We start from the raw sequence: 16246 nt of genomic DNA, 5'->3' as shown, positions 1-16246 counted from the left end.
CGGAATAGAATTAGAAGAGAGTTATTGATCCAATTCCGTAACAATCATCGTCCATAATAAGTTTTCATTGTTAGTAGAATGCTATATTGCTTGTACTTTAGTTTACTATGTTTTAAGTTCGTATAAGAAAAGATATGGGGGTTTCACGCCAATTTGAGCATGGCCAACAATGTCAACTCAAACTTGCTTTTTCCCTCATCAAAAGATAAAAAAAGCATTAAGGCTTCAAGCCAGATGGAAATGTCCCAATAAATAAAATATTCCCGGTCCAGTCTAGGAAATTTTCGGGTTGAAAATGATATAGCCTCATGATATATGAATGCGCAAAAATGGTAAATTGGCTTAGAAACCCCGCAGTTAATAACTGTGAAAGTGCTTAATGAACACTAAGCAGCGAGGCACCAATGTCCCAGTGGGAGAAAAAAAACACCCGATTATTTTCTTACATGGGGAATGCGTTCCGTGTAAAAAAAAGTTTTCAGTTCAAAATTCGAAAAACCGTGTAAATTTTTTATAAGATTTCTCGACGTATCATGCAAAATGGAGCAACTTTGAAAAAACAATACGTGGGATTTGTTTTTTGCACGGCCGTGTAAAAACAGAATCAGGTGTAATGCCAATAAGAGGAAGGAATTCTATAAAAGTATTCTATAGATTTGATAATCCAGTTTTTGTCCTACCCACGTCTCGACACGTTGCCACGCATCTGGGTATAATGATTAATTGTGGACCCACCAGCCATAATTGCATTATAAAATTATTCAATCATTGCTAATATTTCAAATTGATTTTGTTTAAAAGCTTTATGCAAAAAAAAACTGATATACAGCAATTAAATGCAAACGCACGTTCTATTATTTTCTTCAACAAGAACAATAAAAAAACCCTTCTGAAATTGATGTCCAGCATTGCCATTTATTTTCTTAAAATATCCAAAGAGAAGGCCATTTTAGTGCAAAAGGAGGACATCCGATTTTCATTGAAAAGAAGGACATCCTCCTTTGGGATAGCATATGGACACCCTAACTGCAGTGTTATGTGTGCATCGAGCCAATGATTCGTTGAGGCTTATTCCACCTCTCCGTCTACAGACTGTGAGGCACTCATGCAAATATATTCACGCAAGATGTTGTCCGCTGAGATCTAAAGGGTTATCCCTCAGTCATTTAATTTACTTTATCTTCTCTTTTGTTCAGCTCTAAATTTGTTTGGTAATCTGCACAACATGTTATAAGACACGTATTCCAAACAGCAATCATAAATGCTAATACTCTAAAATTTCAAAGTATCTTTTATAGTTTTATAGTTCAAAGTTATGTTCTAAATTATGTGAGTTCTGGAGTTTATGGTCAATGGCGCAATCAACTGTTTTTTATAAACTAACTAGCTGTATGTACCCGGCCTTGTCCGGGATTTCCAGTTTGATTCTGCAGCTGTTGGAATTGCCAATTTGATTTAGCTAAAACCAGTTGGTAATTAATAACCCCCGTGTTTCGTTGTTGATATACTTCCTCAATTGATAAGAAGATTAAACGATTGGTTTGAGAACATCTAATGATTAAAAGAAAGTAGATATCACTTTTAAAAACAATAATTCCGAAAAATAAACTCTTGTTAAATTCTTGGAAATTATATTACCGAGATAAAAAAAAGTTTACCGAAACTGCCATATTCGGGGAAGTGTCATTTTCGAGAAATTGTCTTTTTCAGCGAAATGTCATATTCGAGAAAATGTCACATTCGGGGAAATATCATTTTTAAGAATTTGTCATTTTTGAGGAAACATACGTTATATTCGCGGAATGTCACGTTCGAGGAAATGACATTTTCGAGGAAATATCATATTTGCGGATTTTTTTAGGAATGGAACATTAGAGGAATTTTCGTTTTCGGGCGAAATGTCATTTTCGAAGAAATGTTTTCAAGGATATGATACTTGCGGAAAATGTTATTTTTGGAGATATGTTATTTCCGGGAAAATGTTTATTTTTTGTGATTTTTTAACCAAAAGGATTGGTTTTCGGGTAATTTTACAAATTACTAAACTAAAGAATGGGGAATTTGAAGTATGCCCAACGTTAGATATGCCTATCTTACATTATCTCTTACGTTTTTCACGTCTGACCTACTGATGCTTAACCTCACGCACCTTACTCCTCCTTTACACCTCCTGTTTCCGTTCAACTCCATTTATAATCCCATGCTAAGTATAAAGGATATATGTCCTAATTTTAAAAGATATCGGTAAAAGGGTTCAGAAGTTTTACCGTTTTCTTCAATGACCCTCCAACTCCTCTACAATCGTCCCCTTAGGATTGAGAGTATGTGTTCCAAATTTGGTTCAAACCAGTACTGGAATTTCTCATTTTCAATGAGAGATGTCACACGATGTTCACATATCTGCCCCTTTCAATATCTATTGAAACGCGAAGGATGAATGGCATGCTACAAAAATCTAAAAAAATATTTGTTCCGTAACAGGGCATGAAAGTTTGCAATATCTGCTTTATTTTTGTGCTTATTAGCACTTTCAACTCGGTGAATTGAAGAGGTATGATTAATCTATCGACTAGTCACTATTCTTCGCATGTATCTATTAAAATAACTTTGAAATTTAATTTTTAAAATAAAGCACAACGTCCTTTCATGACTGCCTTTCATGCGAAATTGATCAAAGAAGCCATGATTGTTTCATTTGGTCGCCTGATATAGAAAAAGACGCTTTGCTCTCTGTCTTATGATGATCACGACCTTTTCCAGTACTGGTTCAAACGGACCCATGCATTTAAAAGGCACGTAAAACGTTCGTTTCATTCACATGCCCTTCCTTCCTTCCTCCTTTGTTAGAGAATATGTGTGACCTGACCTGGGGGTTAACAGTTAACAGTTAACTTTTTACAATGACCTTCCTACCCCCTTTGTTATCTTCTCTGTAGGATAGAGAATATGTGCACCAAATTTGGTTGCAATCGGTTCAGGGGGTTCAGAAGTTACACTGAATTTTTTGAACAATATCCCTCCATCCAGAACCCTCCCGTATTTTCCAAATTAGCCTCCCATATGATTGGCTCCTTATACTGAATATGTGTACAAATATTGGTTGAAGTCGGTCCTGGGGGTTGGGAGTAAAACTGAATTGCTCATTATCCAAAGACAACCCCTCCCCCCATACCCTCCCTCCTTTCCGAATGACCCCCCCCCCCTTTGTTATCTTCTCCTTAGGATAGAGGATGTGTGTACCAAATTTGGTTGAAATCGGTCCAGGGGTTCAGAAGTTACATCAAATTGCCCGTTTTCTGAAGAATACCCCTTCCCCCTTTCCCAAATTACCCTCCCATATGATTGTCTCTTCATAGTGAATATGTGTACAAAATTTGGTTGAAATCGGTCCTGGGAGTTGAAAGTTACACTGAATTGTTCGTTTTCTAAACAAAACCCCTCTCACAACCCCTCCCTATTTTCCAATTGACCCTCCAACCCCATTTGTTCATTTCCCCTTAGGATAGAGAATGTGTGTATCGAATTTGGTTTAAATCGGCCCAGTGGTTCAGAAGCAGTTAGCGAACATACATACATAGATTGGTTTATATATTAGGGTGGTTCAAAAAATCGATTTTGTTCCACAGTGCTCATCTGATTCTTTACCATATTCTGAGTGTCTTCTGAAAATTTGAGCTCATTTGGATTAAAATTGATTTAGCACAAACCGTTTCAAGTTTGCATGCAAATTAGTATGGGGAAATTTATTTTTTCATTATACTGTTAATGACGCTTCCCCATTATGCGCAGGTTAAAAGAACCGCATGTTGATTAACCGCCCCAATAATTAGTAATCGATTTTAAGACAGGTTGCGAATCTTTAGTCATGATCGTTAAACTTCTTTGAGGGCATCACTGAAATGTGCAGTGCAACATAGTAGCCTGAATTTGTGTGTGCTATCTTTCGCGCCACGAGCAGCAATGTTGCCTGTTGATGAGTTATGCAATTTGCTCCAGAAAACCACGGTATAGATTAAATTCGTTTACTAATTATTGGAACGATTAATTGAGATGCGGTTTTCACTGAGTGAAAGCTGTTGAGTATTCCTTTTGAGCTTGAGCTTGAGCTTGAGCTTGAGCTTGATTGACTGCTCGTAGTTGCTACTCCATTATGACCAGATCAGCTGTTCTTGCACAAGGAACCAACAGATGTTTGCTTGGGACTAGCACACATCTTCAATGTGAAAGTACTGGTGATCTCATTTGATAGGTCATACTGGCGCCTGCCACGTCAGAATGCAAGTCAATGTAGGGAAGGGGAAGGAAATGATGATGCAATCACTCGCCCACTGCAAGCCGAATATACCTCTGCACTTGCCACGAATTCATGCGGAATTTGTTGGAAATTTTAGGTTAGGTTGGAGAGGCAGAGGTCCGTCTTGGTTAACGAGCTGCCAATGTGATAGATAGGAGAAGGTAACTGATGGAATTTCTAATTGGATGTAGGAAACGAGCTGCATAGTTCATTTCCAATTCTAGCAGATTACTGTTAGAATACTCAAGTTGAAGGTATAGGAATAGTAATGGAAACGGTATGGAAGTCCATTTCCAGTTCTAGCGATTGCTAGAACATGAGAAATACAGAGAAAGATACAAAGTAGGAGAATGGAACGGACCTGGGATTGAACCCACGACCTCCTGCGTATGAGGCAGAAGCAGTAGCCATATGACTACCAAGCCCTGTAAGCTGTTGAGTATTCCTTTTAGCTATAAAGGTTTTCTTTTAACCTACGCTTGATGGGGAAACGTCATTAACAGTATAATGAAAAAATAAATTTGCCCATACTAATTTGCATGCAAACTTGAAATGGCTTGTGCTAAATCAGTTTTAATCCAAACTAGTCGACCCGGCAGACGTTGTCCTGCATAGTAGGCGAAAATACGCGTTGAGAACTGTCCATGCGAAATATCCGTACAAATTTTGCTTTTAGTTTTCCACGATTTACTCAACCCTACTCATGATTTTCGCATTAGGAAATATCATATAAACCCGTCGGAAACTATAACGAATGTTTCTGCTGAAGAAATGAAAAAAATCCATCGAGCCGTTTTCGAGTTATGCGGATACGAACACAGACCATTTCATTTTTATATATAAGATGAGCTCAAATTTTCAGAGGACACTCAGAACATGGTAAAGCATCAGATTAGCACTGTGGAGCAAAATCAATGTTTTGAACTACCCTATTATATATATATATACACACCAAATGTATTTATCGTCGTCCAGCAAACTGAATTGCTGGAATTGCTTTAGTAAATTTCCTGTTGCTGAAACTTCAGCTAAGTTGGTTTTGTTAGCTGAAAATCCAGCAATTCTACGACATTGCTGAACATCCAGCAATGTATATGTCAAACACTTATTCGTTGATTTAAATTGCCATGTTGCGACAGCGGCGAAAGCCGAACCGAGCAATAAATTGGTAATTTGCGGTTTGGAGATAACAATAGCATTTTGTAAGCAGTTTGCAGCCTATACCTTGGCCTATAGATATTTTTTCAAGACTTATTGAATGTGGGAGGCTTATGTTTTTACCATATATTCTTCATCGTTTTCATTGAATATTACTATTGGCAAACACAAACTTAAGATTTTGCTGAAAAACCAGTAAAATTTTTGCCGCGATGAAATTGCTGGAAACCAGCAATAGTTCTGTCAAAACGCATTGCTGTCTTGATTGCTGTAAATACATCAGCAAAACATTCTGCTGAATTTATTGCTGGTTGAACAGCACAGAAAAAATCAGCAAAAGATTGCTAGTTTCCAGCGAAAAAAAGTTAGTTTGTAGATAGATGTTGGTCTAAATTATTAACATTGAACCAGCCTAGTTCTAGACGGATGTAGTGGCTTCTATTGAGAAACCAGCTGCGCCATCTACAATAGAATGGAAAAAATAATAATTTAGCTTCATCTACTGTACACCAGAGCACTCATCCTACTATACCAGGCACTGGTAATATTGGCTGTCGAAGCGACGTTTCTTGTTTCGAGCAATACATGCTCAAGAAAAGAAGCACAGCAAAGAATACGTAACAATGCGAAAAATTCACCTTTTATTTTGATTTACAGATAATGTTTTTAAAAAATGAAGATTCACAAAACTATCTTGCCAGAAAAAGCTTCCAAAACGGTGGCGTAATTTAAAGTCTATCCCATTCATTACACACGTGTTCGTGATACTTCTCTTCAACGAAACCACAACAAAATTCTGCACCACCCACCAGGAACACGCGTTCTGGATGGCGGCGGCGACAACCAGCGACGTAGATGTAGTCATCGCGGGAGCGTCAGGCGTAGGTATGCTTTGTTGGTGGATATAGATTTGCTGTCCGCTTGTGTGTTGGATCATTTTGCATCGCGACATTTGACGTCGGTCGTGCCGATTTCCATTTGTCATATTGTTCATTTTCGTGGATTGTGGGTTTGCCATTTTTCCGCCTCAAACGACGTCGTTGCTGGACGCCAGCAACAAATAAGCAGATCGTGACTCGTGCGTGCTGTTTAGAGTGCAATCACAGTAGGTGCTGGTGTTTCCTGGTGGATGATGGGTGACAGACAAGTGAATATGTAACTCAAATGCATACAAAGAGAGCCGGGGTGTTTGACTAAAATCGTGGAGTGTTTTTATTTTGGTGCGGCTCGAGACAGCTGGGGTGTGCGAAATTCTTGTGGGCAAACAGAAGAAGGAAAATCAAGTTCAGGCGCAGTGTGCCGCAGTGATACTTTTGATACCTACATATATATTTACATTGTGCGTAATTATTTCGATAAGGTAAGTCTTAAATGACGTTGTATATGTAATAAAAAATTAGAAAAAAATCAAAAAAAAATCAAATAAGGTGTCTTAAATATCGCAACTAGTGTAAGTCAAATGAGTTATTGCATGCATGATGCGCACTACTTTTGACATGATTCGAATGATCACAAATCTCGTCGCATCCCAAGTTCTAACTAGCGCGGATCGGTTTAGTGGCGACCCACCGATAAGTACCTATGTCGCAATGTGACTCACTTTGAATATTGGCATTAAATATATATGTATAACTCAAGGAACAATTATGGTTTTGAGGCGCTCTTGGAGGCATCGATTCACTTTTCAAGTATGCTATAGAACCACAATAAAATCGTCGTTTACTTAAAAAGATACATCTTGGTATCATCAAAAAGTCGTGCATTTCGAAACTTTTGCAAAAGTTTCAAAATGGATACATGAATACGTTTGCGTTTCTCAAGAAAATCCGTCAAAATACACGCGACATTTATACATATATAATGAATTATTGGCGGGGACTGATTTTCTACTCGCCACTGTCACATGCAGGCGCTAACGTATATGCGCAAAATAGCCAGCATGAGTTAACCGCCAGAAATTTGTATGACGAAAGACATCTAACGCGGGTTTTCTCAACAGCAGGAGCTTTTCACGAAATTCTATTTGGTACCAGTTATGTAGGAAGGTGTCTGCTACTACGCCTACCAAATATTTTTTTTGATTAAGTTGCTTATTTTCGAGATATTGAACTTTAGATGCTTTTCGCCATACTGATTTCCGAAAGTTATCTCCTAGTGTGCCGCTGTAAGCACGCTCGAAGCAGGCGATTCATTATACATTTGCGTGGCTTTTTGGTGGCGTTTTCTTATGCATTTTTAAGCTCGTAGTGAATTATTTACATCGCTACAAATTGACGCAAAAAGAGCAGCTATTGACTGGTAAACTCTGTCTACACTTCGACCTCACATCCTAAAACCACTTTAAACCATGTACATCGTATACTGAAAGCGCTCTTTGTACCTGATTATATTTTCATTGTTTCTCGGACATATCCTCAGATCAGAAATACTCCTTCCAATTTACGCATCGAATAGAAACTACTTTGATATATGAAATTAACGGAGGTAGCCAAACATTATTCGCACTCAGAACTTGCTTCCACGCCTCGATTTTGTCAGTTACGTACCTCCATGAAGCCATGGACCGTATACTCAAGCCATATATCGAATAAAGAAAGCTGCCACACTTATTCACGCGGACCTGAGGTACACATATTCTGGACACATTGATTCGCTTTCCGATGTATTTACTACCATCCAATCGTTAATCTGCAAACGAGCAGAAACCCATCCGACTCGTAACAAAGGTCTCGGAAAAACCTAAGAAGTTAGCGCAGTAGTGCAGTCTGCATCGCCGAAGTGAGCGCATCCCTTTCTAACTGTGACATTTTCCTATTAGTGATAGTGAAATTCAGATTCGAATAAGAGGAAGACTAGTGACACCGGCCGGAACACAACGTCGGAGGTGCGACGCCAAAAAACGTGAGTGTTACAGCAAATCAACAATCTTTTGGTAGGAGTTTATTTTTAAAATTTTTGGCTCATCGTTGCCCCTAGGTTAGAATGCAGCGAGAGATTTTTATGTGTGATGATGTTGTTCTTCAGTGAGAGCTGAAAACGACGAAAAAGATTTATTTGTTGTGCCGATTGGTTCAAAAAAGGTAAAATGATCAACATTGGGAATACAGGGACCATTCGATGTTCGCATCTACAGATATTAATTAAAACAAAAACAAATTTGCATCTGAGAATCATACAATCTTAAATTTGTATTGTTGTCAAGCTCGAAAAGTTTGCTGTGGAAAACTCGAAGACTTTTGTTGTCAAAATCTGTTATTCGACTGTTACAAGTCAAATACTTGATCAAGATTTAGAAATTGCCCGGTCATTCTAAAAAATACCAGCAATCGGTAGTATGGAATAGAGCAGTATTAAGTAGTTAAATGTAGAATAAAAATCTTATTCATCATCGTCATCGATTGATTTACATTCGAATGGGAATATTCGACAGTTTTCAGCTCATTCGAGTAACTTTATCAGTAAATCAGTAATCAGAACAGTAAACATGATTCTTACCGTAATTATAATATATTTCATGGCCATGCAGTTAGTGTCGCCAGGTATATCGCATTGTGCTGCGGAGTGCGGGTTTTGGTCCCCACCTCAGTCGCAAAAATTTTCGCTAGGAAAAAGTGTTCGTCAGTACGAATGGTCGTTGCATGCTGGTTCGTTGTAAAAATATTATAACTTTCAAAACAGTGCAAAATAATTTTGTTGAGTAAAATTGTAAAAAAAACAGCACCAGCTAAAAAGCACACCTATCGTACACAATACAGGCGAGATCATTTTCTAGCAAAGCACGATGTAGGTATTTTTAGGCAGGTGAACTACAAACTAAGTCTTTGTTCGTATTGCTTAATTTTACTTTCATGAACATTTATCAAAATTTTATGAATTGCTGGGTCTGACTTGATCGAAACCATACAGCACTTTTCAATCCCCACCCAAGCAAGCAAACGATAATGCGTCTCCATCAACTGCTCTTGTAAGCCTGCAATAAAGCCTATCCACGTTAGATTTCGGACAGACAATGTCCAATTGATTTGTAGCTATTTTATAAATTTAATGGCGAGAATGAAACATGCTGAAAGAATCTTGCAAAGCGGAGAAATTCAGCTGTCATGTAAATTAATCTTCTCAGTGGTCTGTGAAAATTTAATAAAATCAATTAGGATTATGGGTGTCCGAAATATAACGTGCACACATAAAAATTATCATGTAATTTTAGGTGCTGCGACAACGACATATACGAGCGTCACTTTTGACGTAAAATTAGGTGATACTTTAATTTAACATCACGACTTTATTGACAAAAAAATGAAGGATATGAACGAGAATCGAACATAAGCCCGCAGAGTGAGAGCCCAACACTTTACCACTCAGCCATATTCGTCTTTTGAAGAAAGGGGTACAAGTATTTTACTGCATCAAGTCATCCACTGCTAAAGCGTTAGGTGCGTCGCATCGGGTGCTGTGTTTGGGTTCCATGACATGTAATTTTAAATCGTCTAACATTGAAAATATGCGATTTAGCTTATGTCATCTAGTTTTGTGTCATTTTTTCACATACGTCACCTGTAATATTCCCAATTTTTTGGTGTGTGGGCAGGCTTTATCTTTGAACAATGAACACTCTAATATTTGATTTTTCAGCATTTCATTCAGTGCGACTATTGTACTGGCAGTGTTAAAGTGTTAATCTATGCAGATAACATGAAGCTCTTTTTGGAAATAGGGAATAAAAATGACCTCAACATATTCCAGAACGAAATATGCACATTCTACGAATGGTGCAATAAAAGCCTATTGCAACTGAATGTAAAAAAATGTAACCTCATATCATTCAGCAGAAAAAGAACAGCATCAAATCTCTCAATTACATTAGGAAACCACACACCTAAAAATAATCGTGTAATTTTAGGTGCTGTGACACCGACATATACGAGCGTCATTTTTGACGTAAAATTAGGTGGTACTTTAATTTTACATCACAACTTTATTGACAAAAAAATTGATTGATCAGTACGAGAATCGAACATAAGTCCGTTGAGTGAGAGCCCGGCACGCTACCACTCAGCTATCTCCGTTTCTTGAAAGAGGGATGATCGAAGTAAAACTGGTTCCACGATTTGCACTGAACAAGTATTTCACTGCATCAAGTCATTAACTGCTGGTGCGTTAGGTGCGTTGCAGCGGGTGCTGTGTTTAGGTTCCGTGACATATAATTTTAAATCATCTGACATTGAAAAATATACGATTCTGTTTATGTTATATGGTTTTGTGTCATTTTATTGAAATACATCACCTGTAATATTCATAATTTTTGGGTGTGCAGGTTGTAGAGAAATGCGATAGAGTTAGGGATTTAGGAATTATCTTCCCAACTAACATTTAATGTCAATGTAAATGTTATTTCAACTCGTCTATACGGCTTCAAGCTGAATATGTGTGCTATACATATGATCAAGAACTTCTATTCAATGCTTTTACCAGCAAATCTGGCGAATCTATTCAGCTGTTTTTGACGTGTCTGCACAACTACTTTACAGCATGTTACACAATTTTTTCTCAATCTTTACTAAACACCATTTAGTAATATAATTCGCTTCAATGGCGCTTATTCAGATTTTTTGAATCTGTTAAATAAGTTTTATACAGCCATTGAATTCAATTTGATTAAATATTATTTGAGAGGAGAGTAAATTTCGGAAGTTTATTCAATGTTTTTTTTTGTGAAAACTCAAATATCAATTTTGTTGCTACGTAGATTCGAACTCCTGATCTCCTGATTCAATGGCCGCTGCTCTGTCATCACTGTCACTTTGACATATGTAAATAACAAAGAAAATTATGGATGTGCTTCTTCGCATACCCTATACATAGGTTGTTTTACTAACGCTATTTTCAGATTCATGCTATATAAACGTTAGTGCTGCTTTCAGCAAATAAGTTTAAAGATTATGCTTTCAGCATTATTCCAACCATTATTCAAACATCTATCAGCATGTTCTGTTGCCTAACTTTTATGCATCATCAATCGCTGAAATTGTTTTTAGGCAACATTTTCTCGATCTGTGTAGATGCTACTCTGCTGCTAATCGTTTAACAGTAGCCGTCAACAGAAATATCGCTTCTAAATGGCTTGTTTTCTTACGCTACTGCTAGCATTAATGACAGCGCTTTGTCAGTTGCTATAAGAGCAGGTGAATACCATTGTAGCTGCATTACAGAAATCAATAGCTCATACACAGCTCCGGCAACAAAAATCAAATGTAAACATTGCGGTTTTGACGTTCCATACTGATAAGCTATAAAAAGAAGCAATATAAGGTTTACTTAAACGTTGTGTAATCTTCAAAGATACAGAAGTTGCCTTAAAAGCTTCGTTAGTTCATTTATAGCGCCATTACGCTATATTGTTAGTGCTATAACAACAGCGAAAACGTTTTCATTGTGAATGTTACTCACCGTAATGTGGGAAGTTGCTAACAAGCAATTAGTTACATACATGAGCTCTTAACCGATAAGCTTTGTTGCTAATTCAGACAGAGCTGTTTTATGACTATATGAAAGCTGCATAAACGATAAAAGATTAAATATATTCGGCACACTGACTAGCTGATAGATATTTGGGTAATAGTCGAGTTGAAGTTTAAGGGATTATTTGCAGAGGCTTTTCTTTTATTCAGCATTGGCTGCTTTTATTCAAATATTATACAGCCAAAGGCTAGAAGTTGAAGCTTTTAGCACCAAAATTGTTAGTTGGGTTAGACTCCAAACTAACATTCATCGACCATTACAACACCATTATTCATAAAGCAAATAATATGATGGGTTTTATAAAACGTTTCTGCTATAACTTTCATGACCCATACACAATTAAAACATTATATATTGCTTATGTAAGGTCGATACTGGAATATTGCAGCATTGTATGGTCTCCATTTTCAATAGCACACGAAGAAAGATTAGAATCAGTACAAAAACAATTCCTATTATTTGCTCTTCGTAAATTAGGTTGGACAACATTCCCACTTCCATCATATGAGGCACGCTGCAAGCTTATAAACATTCAATCTTTGAAAGAGCGTCGTGAAACTGCAATGGTTTCATTTATTAACGATATAGTTTCGCAGCGTATTGATTCAACATTTTATCGAAATTAAATTTCTACATACCATCTCGACAACTGCGTCATCGACATACATTTTTAATGAATTATTGGCAGTGGCTGATTTGCTACTCGCCGCTTCCACTTCCAGGCGCTATCGTATATGCGCAAATAGCCAGCGAAAGTTAACCGCAAGAAATTTGTATGGCGAAAGACATCTAACGCGGGTTTTCTCAAAATTAGGAACTTTTCATGAAAAACTATTTGGTACCGGTTATGTAGGAAGGTGTCCGCTACTACGCCTACCAAATATTTTTTCGATGAAGGTGCTTAATTTTGAGAAATCGAGCCTTAGATGCCTTTCGCCATACTGATTTCAGAAAGTTAACTCCTTGTGTGCCGCTGTAAGCACGCTCAAAGCAGGCGATTCATTAATCACTGCCGTACAAATTATGCAAAATTCGGACCTCTCAATCAGATGTTGGCTATCTATAATCAACACTGCGAAACTATTGACTTTACAATGTCTCGGCAGAACCTAAAAAAATATTTTGTCACAATTCGAAACCTACACATCTAAATTTACATTAAATCGCAAAATTAAACACTACTTAACCAAACTATTTTTATTTTTAAACACTATAATACCGTATTTATAGCATTAAGAAAATAAAGAAAAACATGTATATTGTATATGTACTAGTCTACGTCGGTTGACGAAATAAATAAATAAATAAAAATAAATAAATAAATTTGTGATACCAGCTTACGAGGTTGTGTGTCTAATAAAGTCTTTATCAAATCGTCTTCGTTGTTCAATATCTACATCGCTTTGGTCTTTATCTGGAGATGTGTTGAAAATCCACTCTTGCATAGATATGTAAATGCAAACGTTTTTAGAATCCTCAAATCTTGGAACGAGATATTGAGGTACGCTTCGTATATTTCACACAAAAACTAGCTCAAGTTTTTATCACCGAATTACTCACGCAATGATGATCTATGCCGCTTGTCCATAATTCATTCAGAATTTCATCAAGCCAGCTCAAAAAATCTTTTGTTTTCCTTTATGGAGTAAGGATTTTTCTGGGCTTTCCATCTCGTCTCACCTTTTTAATTTTTTTAATTCAAAATATGTCTTCGTTTTATATGGAGCGTGAGAAAATAACCGACCTCATCCTTTCTCATTAGTCCGATCTTCAAGGTGCTCTCAAAAATTGGAATATCATACAGTTATCATAAAATTAGGAAGAAAATAATGCCCCTCTATTTAAAGGTTTTTGAAGCTTTCCGCATATTATGCAAACGTTAAGAAAGATTTCCAAAAACTCAAAGCTGATTTAGAAAACCTTATGCATAACGCATAATTCATGAAAATACAATGAAATACGCTTAATTTTTCGAAATCGAAATCAGCTTAAAATTTATCGCATATTGAGTGATGTAAACAACAAGACAAATGAGCAGCAAAGGCAAAAAAAACTTGGCAGCCTATAGGCATTGCCCCTAAACCAGGACTCTACTTACGCCTATAATGATGCTTCGCCAGTTAGCATGAGGTCAACTTTGAGCATTTATGGTGAAATGCGATCGATCCCCGCAGCGGAGTTGACATGAGTCACAGTATTGACTAAGCATGCCGAGTTGTTGATAGTTGGTCGGACATCGGAACTTGAAAAGGTTGTTACAAATGCTTGAACCAATGTTTTGGCCAAATAGTTGGATCAGTGACTGTCCTGTTGTGTCTTTTAATGCCATCCTCGGATTCATTCTTGCGCTTCTATCAGTCGTCATGGGATATCGCAGAGGAGAAGTGGCTTTCTTGCTTTGCTAGTGCTGACCAAGGTTCTTCTCGCTGTTTTCGATAAAAGGCATTCTTGATGGTCGGCCTCTGCTATTATACGCTGCCACCATCCGGAGCACCTCTTCACTATCCGAGTATCTCCTCCCGCTGCAGAATCTGAGCAATGCGTAGTCGGATTTCGCCAATCAGTCAGGTTATCATCAGACGCAATGCGATGACAACGCTGCGTTTATTCCGCATATCAATTTTCGGCTGCTGTAGATAGGATGTCATTGTTTACTAGAAAATCACTGACGAAAATCACTGGTCGATTCCACAATCGCCAAATCAGGTTTTATTATATAGAATTCTGAGGGGGACAGCAGGGACTATGTCCAAGGGCTTGACGATCCTGGTGTTAGGTGGGACGCTAAACAGCCCTGACACGACGGCCCTCCGTCGAGACAGGAGGTTTGCGCAGACCCAATAAGCCGCCTTTAAAAACAACTATTACGAACGACATAGAAGATAATACGACTCGATACAATCGGCAACGACCTAGGCGACGAATAAAGGATCACGATTGGAAGCTTGGAACATGGAACTGCAAGTCGCTAGGCTTCGCAGGTTGCGACAGGATAATCTACGATGAATTACATCCCCGCAACTTCGATGTCGTAGCGCTGCAGGAAATCTGCTGAACAGGACAGAAAGTGTGGAAAAGCGGGCATCGAGCGGCTACCTTTTACCAAAGCTGTGGCACCACCAACGAGCTGGGAACCGGCTTCATAGTGCTGGGAAAGATGCGCCAACGCGTGATTGGGTGGCAGCCAATCAACGCAAGAATGTGCAAGCTGAGGATTTAAGGCCGTTTCTTCAACTATAGCATCATCAACGTGCACTGCCCACACGAAGGGAGATCCGACGACGAGAAAGAAGCGTTCTATGCGCAGCTGGAGCAGACATACAATGGATGCCCACTGCGGGATGTCAAAATCGTCATCGGTGACATGAACGCTCAGGTAGGAAGGGAGGAAATGTATAGATCGGTAATCGGACCGTATAGTCTGCATTCCGTATCGAACGACAACGGCCAACGATGCATAAACTTTGCAGCCTCCCGCGGAATGGTAGTCCGAAGCAATTTTTTTCCCCCGCAAGAATATCCACAAGGCCACATGGAAATCACCTAATCGGAACGGAAACGGAACGGTAACGGAAAACCAAATCGACCACGTTCTAATCGACGGTAAATTCTTCTCCGACATCACGAACGTACGCACTTACCGCAGTGCGAATATTGAATCCGACCACTACCTCGTTGCAGTATGTCTGCGCTCAAAACTCTCGACGGTGATCAACACGCGTCGGAGTCGTCCGCCGCGGCTAAACATTGGGCGGCTACAAGACGGTAGACTAGCCCAAGAATACGCGCAGCAGCTGGAAGTGGCACTCCCAACGGAAGAGCTGCTAGGCGCAGCATCTCTTGAAAATGGCTGGAGAGATATTCGATCCGCCATGACGGCGAATGTGAGCAGTTAGTTGAGGAGAAGAATGCAGCATGGGCGACATTGCTGCAACACCGCACGAGGGCGAACGAGGCACGATACAAACGGGCACGGAACAGACAGTACTCGATTTTCCAGAGGACAACGGTGGCAGACAACGGTGGCGGTATGGTAATGGACCTAGGAGCACGCGCGCAGGACATGCGACTTCCGGCTCCGAATCTTCAGGAAATCCAGGAGGAGATCGGCCGGCTGGAAAACAACAAAGCCCCTGGAGTTGACCAACTACCAGTAGAGCTGTTTAAACACGGTGGTGGAGCACTGGCTAGAGCGCTGCACTGGGTGATTACCAAGGTTTGGAAGGATGAGGTTCTGCCGCAGGAGTGGATGAAAGGTGTCGTGTGTCCCATCTA

At 38.8% G+C, this 16246-nt stretch overlaps 1 protein-coding gene and 1 long non-coding RNA gene across 3 annotated transcripts in view; both read left to right on the top strand.

Annotated features, from left to right (window-relative positions):
- LOC134228018 (uncharacterized) overlaps positions 1-16246 on the top strand; it is a 593534-nt gene that overhangs the window by 447262 nt on the left and 130026 nt on the right. The gene's annotated exons all lie outside the window — the stretch shown is intronic.
- The window catches only part of LOC134224530 (uncharacterized), a 29639-nt gene continuing 19738 nt past the window's right edge, over positions 6346-16246 (top strand). The window contains exon 1 of one of the 2 annotated variants that reach the window (XM_062703906.1): positions 6346-6812. The gene's annotated coding sequence lies outside the window, so the exon portion shown is untranslated. Of the gene's footprint in view, positions 6813-8082; positions 8354-16246 lie in introns of those variants that run through there. The other variant, XM_062703907.1, reaches the window with a different exon arrangement.

This window comes from Armigeres subalbatus, chromosome 3 (assembly GCF_024139115.2).
Source record: "Armigeres subalbatus isolate Guangzhou_Male chromosome 3, GZ_Asu_2, whole genome shotgun sequence".
Lineage (NCBI taxonomy): Eukaryota > Metazoa > Arthropoda > Insecta > Diptera > Culicidae > Armigeres > Armigeres subalbatus.
The sequence above is the reverse complement of the archived record's forward strand: the minus strand, read 5'-3'. Positions and strand labels throughout refer to the sequence as shown.